The sequence below is a fragment of the Erythrolamprus reginae genome, chromosome 1 (genome assembly GCF_031021105.1).
Source record: "Erythrolamprus reginae isolate rEryReg1 chromosome 1, rEryReg1.hap1, whole genome shotgun sequence".
Classification (NCBI taxonomy): domain Eukaryota; kingdom Metazoa; phylum Chordata; class Lepidosauria; order Squamata; family Dipsadidae; genus Erythrolamprus; species Erythrolamprus reginae.
Window position 1 is genome coordinate 350,414,327 of NC_091950.1, and position 8,107 is coordinate 350,422,433.

The window sequence follows — 8,107 nt, forward strand, 5'->3', positions numbered from 1 at the left end:
CTCTGCTAATTGTAAGGAAATTTATCCTTGATTCTAGGTTGGTTCTCTCCTTGATTAGCTTCCATCCATCGCTTCTTGTTTTGCTGGAATGAGTTGCACTCCCATTTGTGCTTTCTCCCCTGCCTCTTATCTACTTGAATGTATATTGACTATTCTTATCCTTAAGTAAAAGTGGTTTTGATTATGTCTCTAAAACTATTCTCATGTGCTCTTTTAAATGTTTTTTGTTTGTGTTTTTTTTTGGGGGGGGGGGTCATGTTATCATAACATTCCCTTTATCTCTTCCCCAGCCCAGGTTTGTGGTTGAATAAAATTAAACTATTCTGAAGTCTTATAGTTGTATTTTCTCTCTTCTGACATAGTTTTGGATTGGGTTACAATTTAGCTAACAATGTGGTTGCGGATATGGTGGGGATTGGAGTCAGCAACTTTTTATCAGTTTGGCTTCTGCAGGCATGCACCCTTGACTCCAGATACTGAGAAATTCTGTTCATGGTCATTTTGGTCTGAATTATAAGGGGAAAAAATCCATCTGATTTTCATAGAGGCATCCATCTGCATATAGTACTTCCTGTTTAAAGTTTTCTGTTGCACCTGTCAAATCTTATGCCAACTCCTTATAAATACAATTTTATCTTGAGAAATAAAGATGTATAGAAATAACTGTAAATAATTGTATGAAACTTATGTATGTACTGTTAAAAATGTTTTTTGGTATGTAAATTAGAAAAATGAAAAATGAAACAAAATTAAAAATGTGGTTTTATCATTCCTTCAAATGATTGCCAGAACTGCCTTTTAAGGTTAACTTTAGTATTTATCAGACTTCAGCTCACAAATAGCCCAATTTCTGGAAGTGGTAAAGTTAACCTTAAAAGAAGTCCATTGGAGGAACTCATTCCCCTTTCACCCCATGTTTCCAGTCTATCTGTATTCATTTTTCCACTTAATAGATAGTTAAAGCTGCCAAGTTAAGCCCTCACTTATACTACATCTATTGTATCAACTCCATCCCGTACCATCCCATCTTATCTTAGAGAGTGACAACAATGCAGTGTCTCGGTGGCTTTATGATTCTGGAGATGATCTTTGTTCTAGCAGTTTGAGACCTAGCATTGCATGGTGGGGTGAGCTCTCATCATTTGCCTCAGCTTCTGCCCACTTAGCAGTTCAAAAATATGTTATACGCGAGTAGATAAATAGGTACCACTTTGATGGGAAGATGAGCCAGTGTTTTATGCAAGCAGACAGAATCATGCCAGCCCTAGATCTTCCCAGTTGTGACACCTGGTTGCAAGGTGGCTTTGGTACAGGGACATAACACTGCAGAATGCTATTTGTCTGCTGTTTTTTTTTGGTGCAGAGCTAGCTCACACCCAGAGATGGGTTCCTCCCAGTTTGCTTAAACCAGTAGTAAGTCACTGGTAATGTCATGTCACAATGATGTCAGAAAACCAGTTCTGTCAGTACCAGTCTTTGGACACCACCATTTCTTTTTTGGATTTGTTTTTGAATTTTTTTAAAAAAACAAACAAACAAACTTTTGAGCATGTGCAGAAGCCAAGTTTCCAGCACTGTGCATGCATCATTATCTTGTTTTTGACTTTTTTTGGGAGGGGCAGGTGTTTTTTGGCACTATGAATGCACACTGCACAAGAAGAAGCATACCAGCAGCGAGATAAGTTAGAATCCACACCTGCTCCCACCCTACATCCCCACCCCAACCCGTGGAACACCTTGGAAAGCATGCAAGCATAAACCAAACAGGGTTAGCAGTCTTAGGCAGCCAAACTATTACTCTGTATTAGCATTGTAGTCTCCTAGATAATGTAACATCCCCATACACTAAATAAATAAATAAAAGAATGTCATTAGTGATTGTTTTGCCACTGGGAGATGGAAGTAAAATGAAACCAAAAGAATCCGCTGTTGGTTGTGAGATCAGGTTGTGAGAGAGATCTCTTTCTCCCCCCCCCCTCTTTTAAAGGCTCACAATTGGTGTATAAGAAGAATGCGCTTTGCTAGCCCTGTTACTGTTGCAGACTACGGATCAACAAGGGGGACAGCTCCATTTATGCTGTCATATTTTTCTGCAGGCTCAAAGACTGGCAGATAGCATTTTAACACTGCTATCTGAAAGACACCTTTGTCTGCAGTTTCTTGGATCTGCTCTATCCTTAGCTAAGAGATAATGCTTCATAGAGTACAAAATATTCTGAGCTTGCATTGGCCAATTCAAGCATTCTGAGCTTTGGGGGAAAAAACATTCCATTCACTGATGCCTAAGATGCCATTGTGCAGTTGATTCATTTCATCTTTCACTGTGTTGAGCTTTCCTATATTCATGTTCCAATCCATGTTCTCACAGCCATTCTGTCTTTTCATCTTCGTATTTTCTTTTCCTGCATGACAGCCACATCAACAACCAGACATCCCAAGGGCTTTAATCTAGTCACATCATAAACACCATTAATCCTCCCCAAAAAATTCTTCGGCTTTTTCTTTGAGTGCCATCTGACCTGAGGGGCATATCTGACATTATACTGTCATTCGCTTCATCTTTTTTCATCCATGTGGCTTCCCTGGTAAAATACAGGAGTGGTTAACAATTGTCTTTTTCCATGCGCTATGAAATCATCCTTTTGCCATTGTCACCAAAATGACCACCAGCATTTCCCTGTGCTGCTGTTGCTTGGTATAGGTGCCTGAGCAACTGGGATGGTTTTCAGACTTGGGGTGACCCTGCAGGGAGTGTAGCAGTGGTGGGTTGCTCCCGGTTCAGGCCGGTTCTTAGAACCAGTAGCAGCGGTGGTGGGAGGTTCCACCCACCTTCCTGGGATGCTTCTGCAAGTGCTCACATAAACCAGTAACACACTAATTCAGAACCCACTACTGGAGTGTATATTCTTTGCCAACATTCTTTGTACAGAGCAACATCCCATTGTTTCAAAAAAGCAGCACAATAGGAGTTGGGGATGGGCAGAATAACAGAATTAAAAGGGACCTTGGAGATCTTCTAGTCCAGCCCCCTGTCAAACAGGAGACCTTATAGCATTTCAGATAAATGGCTGTGCAGTCTCTTTTTAAAAGCCTCCAATGATGGAGGTTCAGAAAACAGCCCATTCTAGTGGCTTATTGTCCTCGCTGCCAGGAAATCTCTCCTTAGTTCTAGGTTGTTTCTCTCCTTTGATTAGTTTCCATCCACTACTTCTTGTCTTACCTGCAACAGAAACAATAAAACAGAGGTCTTTTCCAAAAATCTCCCCTAAAATATTGAAGTAAATGTTTTGATTTAAAAAACTAAAAAAAAAATCTTCTCCTTGGCAAATTTTCCTGTAGGCCCCGGGTTTACTGCTTGTTTTTTGGCAGTCTGCCTGCCACAAGGGCAAGTCCAAAAACAGCAGTTGTGTTGTATTTTCTTATCTTTTTTGCTTGTACGCTGGGGTGCTGCTAGCTGCAAAAATAAAAAGGCTCCTGGCGTTTTTTAATTGCATGGATAATATTAATGATAGATGTACAGCTGAGAATATAGCTCTGTAGAGTGTACATGCCCACAAAGTTCAAACCAATGTTGTATTAGGAATGTTTACATCTGTACATCTCAGCAGTATTCGCAACACTTGTGTATGAAGCAAAGTAGTACATACATTTATACCTCCATCACAAAAATATCCAAGCAGAATGCCTATGGAAAGCTGTTCATGAACTATCTTACCCCTAGAGAGAGAGGCAGGCAATCCTATATTCTCAAGCAGGCATGGTCTGTCAGGCCATATTTCCTTTCAACCCTCTTTTCTCACATTAGCATAGCTTTTTAGCATTTTAGGCTTATATACCATCCCATAGCACTTTACAGCATTTTCTGAGCAGTTTACAACACAGAGCATTATTTGCATATTGCTCCCAACAATCTGGATTGTCACTTTATTGACCTCGGAAGAAGGGAAGCTGAGTTAATCTTGAGCCTTGTCAAGATCGAACTCCAGGCTGTGGGCAGAGTTTTCCTGCAATATTGTACTTTATTTTTTTAAAATATTTTTTATTATAATACAAAGATTAAAAAGAGCAGGCATATGGTGTTGTACATATTGTATCATTCCACAATATAATTATTATTTGTATAGTTGTTGTACTTATATATAATAAAGAAGAATCAAAATACTATGAAATTTGGAAGAAATTTTATGACTGGGTCGAGATAAGAAAAAATAATGGTAGTAAATAAACTAGATGTTCTTAAAATCAATCCGAGACACAAAATTAAGATCAAATCAATCTGACTTTAGATTAATTGAATGATAGAACAAATGTTCGATAACCGCTGATGCCATAAGCTGTATATTGATATCAAAAAAAGAGAGAACTGTGTGGCTAACAGTTCAACGGGGAGGGAGGGGGAATTAGGGGCAGCTCTGTATAATATATTTTAGAATCTAAGCAATGTTGTACTTTAATTCATGTCCCACCAGGGCTCTTTTGTACCATCAGAGCTCTTTTGAGGGCTCATTAAACCATCAAAACTACACTAATAGCACAGAAACTTGGATAGTCCTAGAATCCGGCACCCAGGGCCGCCGATAGACGGGTATTACTGGGACTGCTGTCCTGGGCCCAGGGAAAATTGGAAAATTGGGGGGGCCCGGGCCCCCCAAAAACTCCCCAACCCCGAAGAGAGCCTGAATAATGGGGGGGGGGCCGGCGCTTCTCCTGCTGAGCCCAGTCTTCTCCCGGTGGCTTTCGACTCCTGCAAGGCTGGCCTCGGCTCCCCTTCCCTAAACCCCCGCCAGCCCCCTCCTCCCCTTCCCGCCCTGCCCTCCTTCCCCGAGGCGTCCCTTGCCCAGCTCTTCCGGTGAGGGTGGGCCTCCGCCCGCGCAGAAAGCATCCTCCCTCACACCCAGCGCCGGCCATGGGGGCTTCCGCCGCCGCCTTCCGCAAGGCCCCCAGAGGAGCCGCGTGGGTCTCCAGACTTCTCCTGGTGAGTCACCACGGCAAGGATGCGGGCGAGGGAGAAAGGGGAACCCAGCGCCTTGCGGTAGAGGGGTAGTTGGTTTGTGGGGAGCGGGGGAGGGAATTGTAAAAATCACAATTTCTTGCGTTGCTTTTTCTTTCTTTCTCTCTTTCTCTCTTGCTCTTTCATTCTTTTTTCTTTCTCCCTCTTTCTTTCTCTCCTTCCTTCCCTCCTTCCATTTCTTTCATTCCCCCTCTCTTTTTATTTCTCTTTCATTCTCTCTCTTTCTTTCTCTTTCTTGCTCTTTTTCTTTCTCTCTTTTACCTTCCCTTCCTCTATTTCTTCTTTTCTTTCTCCTTCCTACCTTCTTCCCTCCCTCCCTTCCTTCAGTCCTTCCTCTCTTACTCTCCCCTTTCATAAGTTTCCTTCCTTCCTTCCTTCCTTCCTCTGTTCCTGTCCCTTCCCCCTTTCTTTCTTTCTTTCTTTCTTTCCCTCCCTCCATTTCTTGCTTTCCTTCTCCTTTCTCCCTTCTTTCCTCCCTCACTCCCTTCTTTCACTCTTTCCTCTCTTACTCTCCTTTCACACCTTTCCTTGCTTACTTTGCACCCTTCCTCTGTTCCTGTCCCTTCCCTCCCTCCCTCCTTCCTTCCCACCCTCCGTCCATTCATTCACTCATTCCTCTCTTGATCGCCCCTTTTACAATTCCTTCTTTCCTTCCTTCCGATGTGGGCCCGGGCCGGCAGAGTAGTTTGCTTTTGCACCCCGTCTCGAGCTCCCTTGGTGCCAACCCGGCCCTCCCCACTTCAGAGAGAGGGGGGAGAAAGAGAAAGAGAGAGATAAAAAGAGAAAGAGAGAGGGAGGGAGAGAAAGAGATAGAAAGAGACAAAGAGAGGGGGAGAGAAAGAGAGAGAGAAAGAGAGAAAGGGAGAAAAAAGAGAGAAAGAGAGATAAAAGGAGGAAGAGAAAGAGAGAGGGGGAGGGAGAGAAAGAGAAAGAAAGAGAGAAGGGGAGAGAGGGAGAGAAAGAGGGAGAGAAAGTGAAAGAGAGAGGGAGGGAGAGAAAGAGATAGAAAGAGAAAGAGAGAGGTTGGGAGAGAGAAAAAAGAGAGAGATATATAAAGAGAAAGAGAGAGAAAGGGAGATAAAAAGAGATAAAGGGAGAGAAAGGGAGAGAAAAAGAGAAAAAGAAAGAAAAGTAGAGAGAGAAAGAGAGACAAAAAGAGAAAGAGAGGGAGAGAAAGAGAGAGAGATAGAAAAGCAGGTGGGGGGGCACACGTATTTTGCCAGCCCTCGGATGGGCCATAGGGATCCAGTGTATGTGGAGGGAGAGGTCCCCAGCTTCTGTTCTGCAGAGGGGAAGCCAAAGCCCCCGCATGGGTTATGCAGAGTGCCAGTGTTTGAGGCAAGGTGGGGGGTGGGGGTCTTCCTTAACCCCCATTTCTTTGGTGGGGCTAAGAGGCCTGCCCAGCAGGGCTGATGTGTTGTGGAAGGTCTTGTTGAGGGAGACCAGTGGAGGCCCCCCCCCGCTCCCATCCCCAGGGAAGGGGGTTCTGGCATCACTGCCACTGGCTTTGGAAAGAAGCCCCCGGCCTCTTCAGGGGGTGGGGGGAGGGGTCCGTAGCACAGGGCTGGACAATGGCTGAAGACAGTTGACTGCAGCTTTCAGAATTCCTCAGCCAGGAATATGAAGAAGACAGTTTGAAAATTTAAAAGGGAAGGAAGGAAGGAGGGAGGGAGGGAGGGAAGGAAGGAAGGAGGGAGGGAAAAGAAAAAGAAGAGAAAAAAGGAAAGAAAGAAAAAGAAGAAAGAAAGAAAGAAAGAAAGAAAGAAAGAGGAAGGAAGGGGAAAAAAACCAAAAGAGAAAAAAAAGAAAAAGGGAAGGAAGGAAGGAAGAAGGGAGGGGCCCCCCAGACACTTAGGCTGTATGGGGCCCCAAAATTCCTGATGGCGGCCCTGCCGGCACCAACTTTGGCTGAGAAACATTTGAGAAATGGTTGCTCAAGCCAAAGTCATAGGACAGTCCACCTGTTGATTTCAGAACATTCACAAAGTGGTTCCTGAACTAGCCAAATTCCTATTTGAAACCCTCAAAATAGCTTCCTTGAAGTAGGAACATTTTGGGGGTCTATCTGTTTTTCATATTCCTACAAACTTTGAGATTTGCAACAGCTTTCCTAGTACTATTCCTCCATTTTGTAGCCGGTATCTTGTTTAACAGTATCTTGTTGCAATTGTAACACGAGTCAAATACAGTAGCTTTGATTCAATTTTATTTACACTTTAGAGTCATTTAGATGGAATAAATTGAACTAACGTTGACTGAAATTGTCCTGTAGGACTGATTGCAAGCACATTCAGATGCAGTGTTACTTATAAATAATGTCAGCATTTTAGTACACAAAAGGCATCCACTTGGAAGGAAGGACAGATGAAAGTGCCAGAATTATTAGTTGATGAAAGAAAATAAGCACTGCCAAGAATAGTGTTGTGTCAAGCTCTTCATTATTATGGAAAGTACTTCTATTGGTAGATACTTATCTACTCATTTTATGAATATGGATGTTATAAGAAGCCAAGTGAATTTGTGCAGACACCACAAATTAAATAAAATAATAAAAACAATAAAAACAGTTTTCAGATAAGTTAACTGTTGGCACAGCATCAGCTAAGTCAGACATCATGAGGATTTTCACTGGCAAGGATTCTTAAAAAATTGGATACATGGAAAGGCTGAATCTCTTCACAGAAGCCAATTAAATTAATTTTGTAAATATTATTCACAAATGTGAGTTTGTATAATTTTTCTTTCAACGGTTGATTCAAAACATACATCCCAACTACAATTTTGTTAGGTTTGAAACAAGAAGTCCTTAGCACTGAGAACCAGAGGTGTGGGGTTTTGTCAAGGGGGAAATAATCACATTCTCTATATTCTCATTTGTTACACCAGGCTTGTCCAACCCACAACTCACGAACTGCCTGTGGCACTGGACAGCTCATAATGTGCCCCCCCCCCAAATAATAAAAAATATATAAAGTTTGTAATATACATTTATTAACTATCTTATATATTTTATATGTGGCCCAAGACTTCACTCCATATGGCCCAGGCAAGTCAAACTGCTGGGCAACATATGTCAAATAATGTTTTTTAAAAACC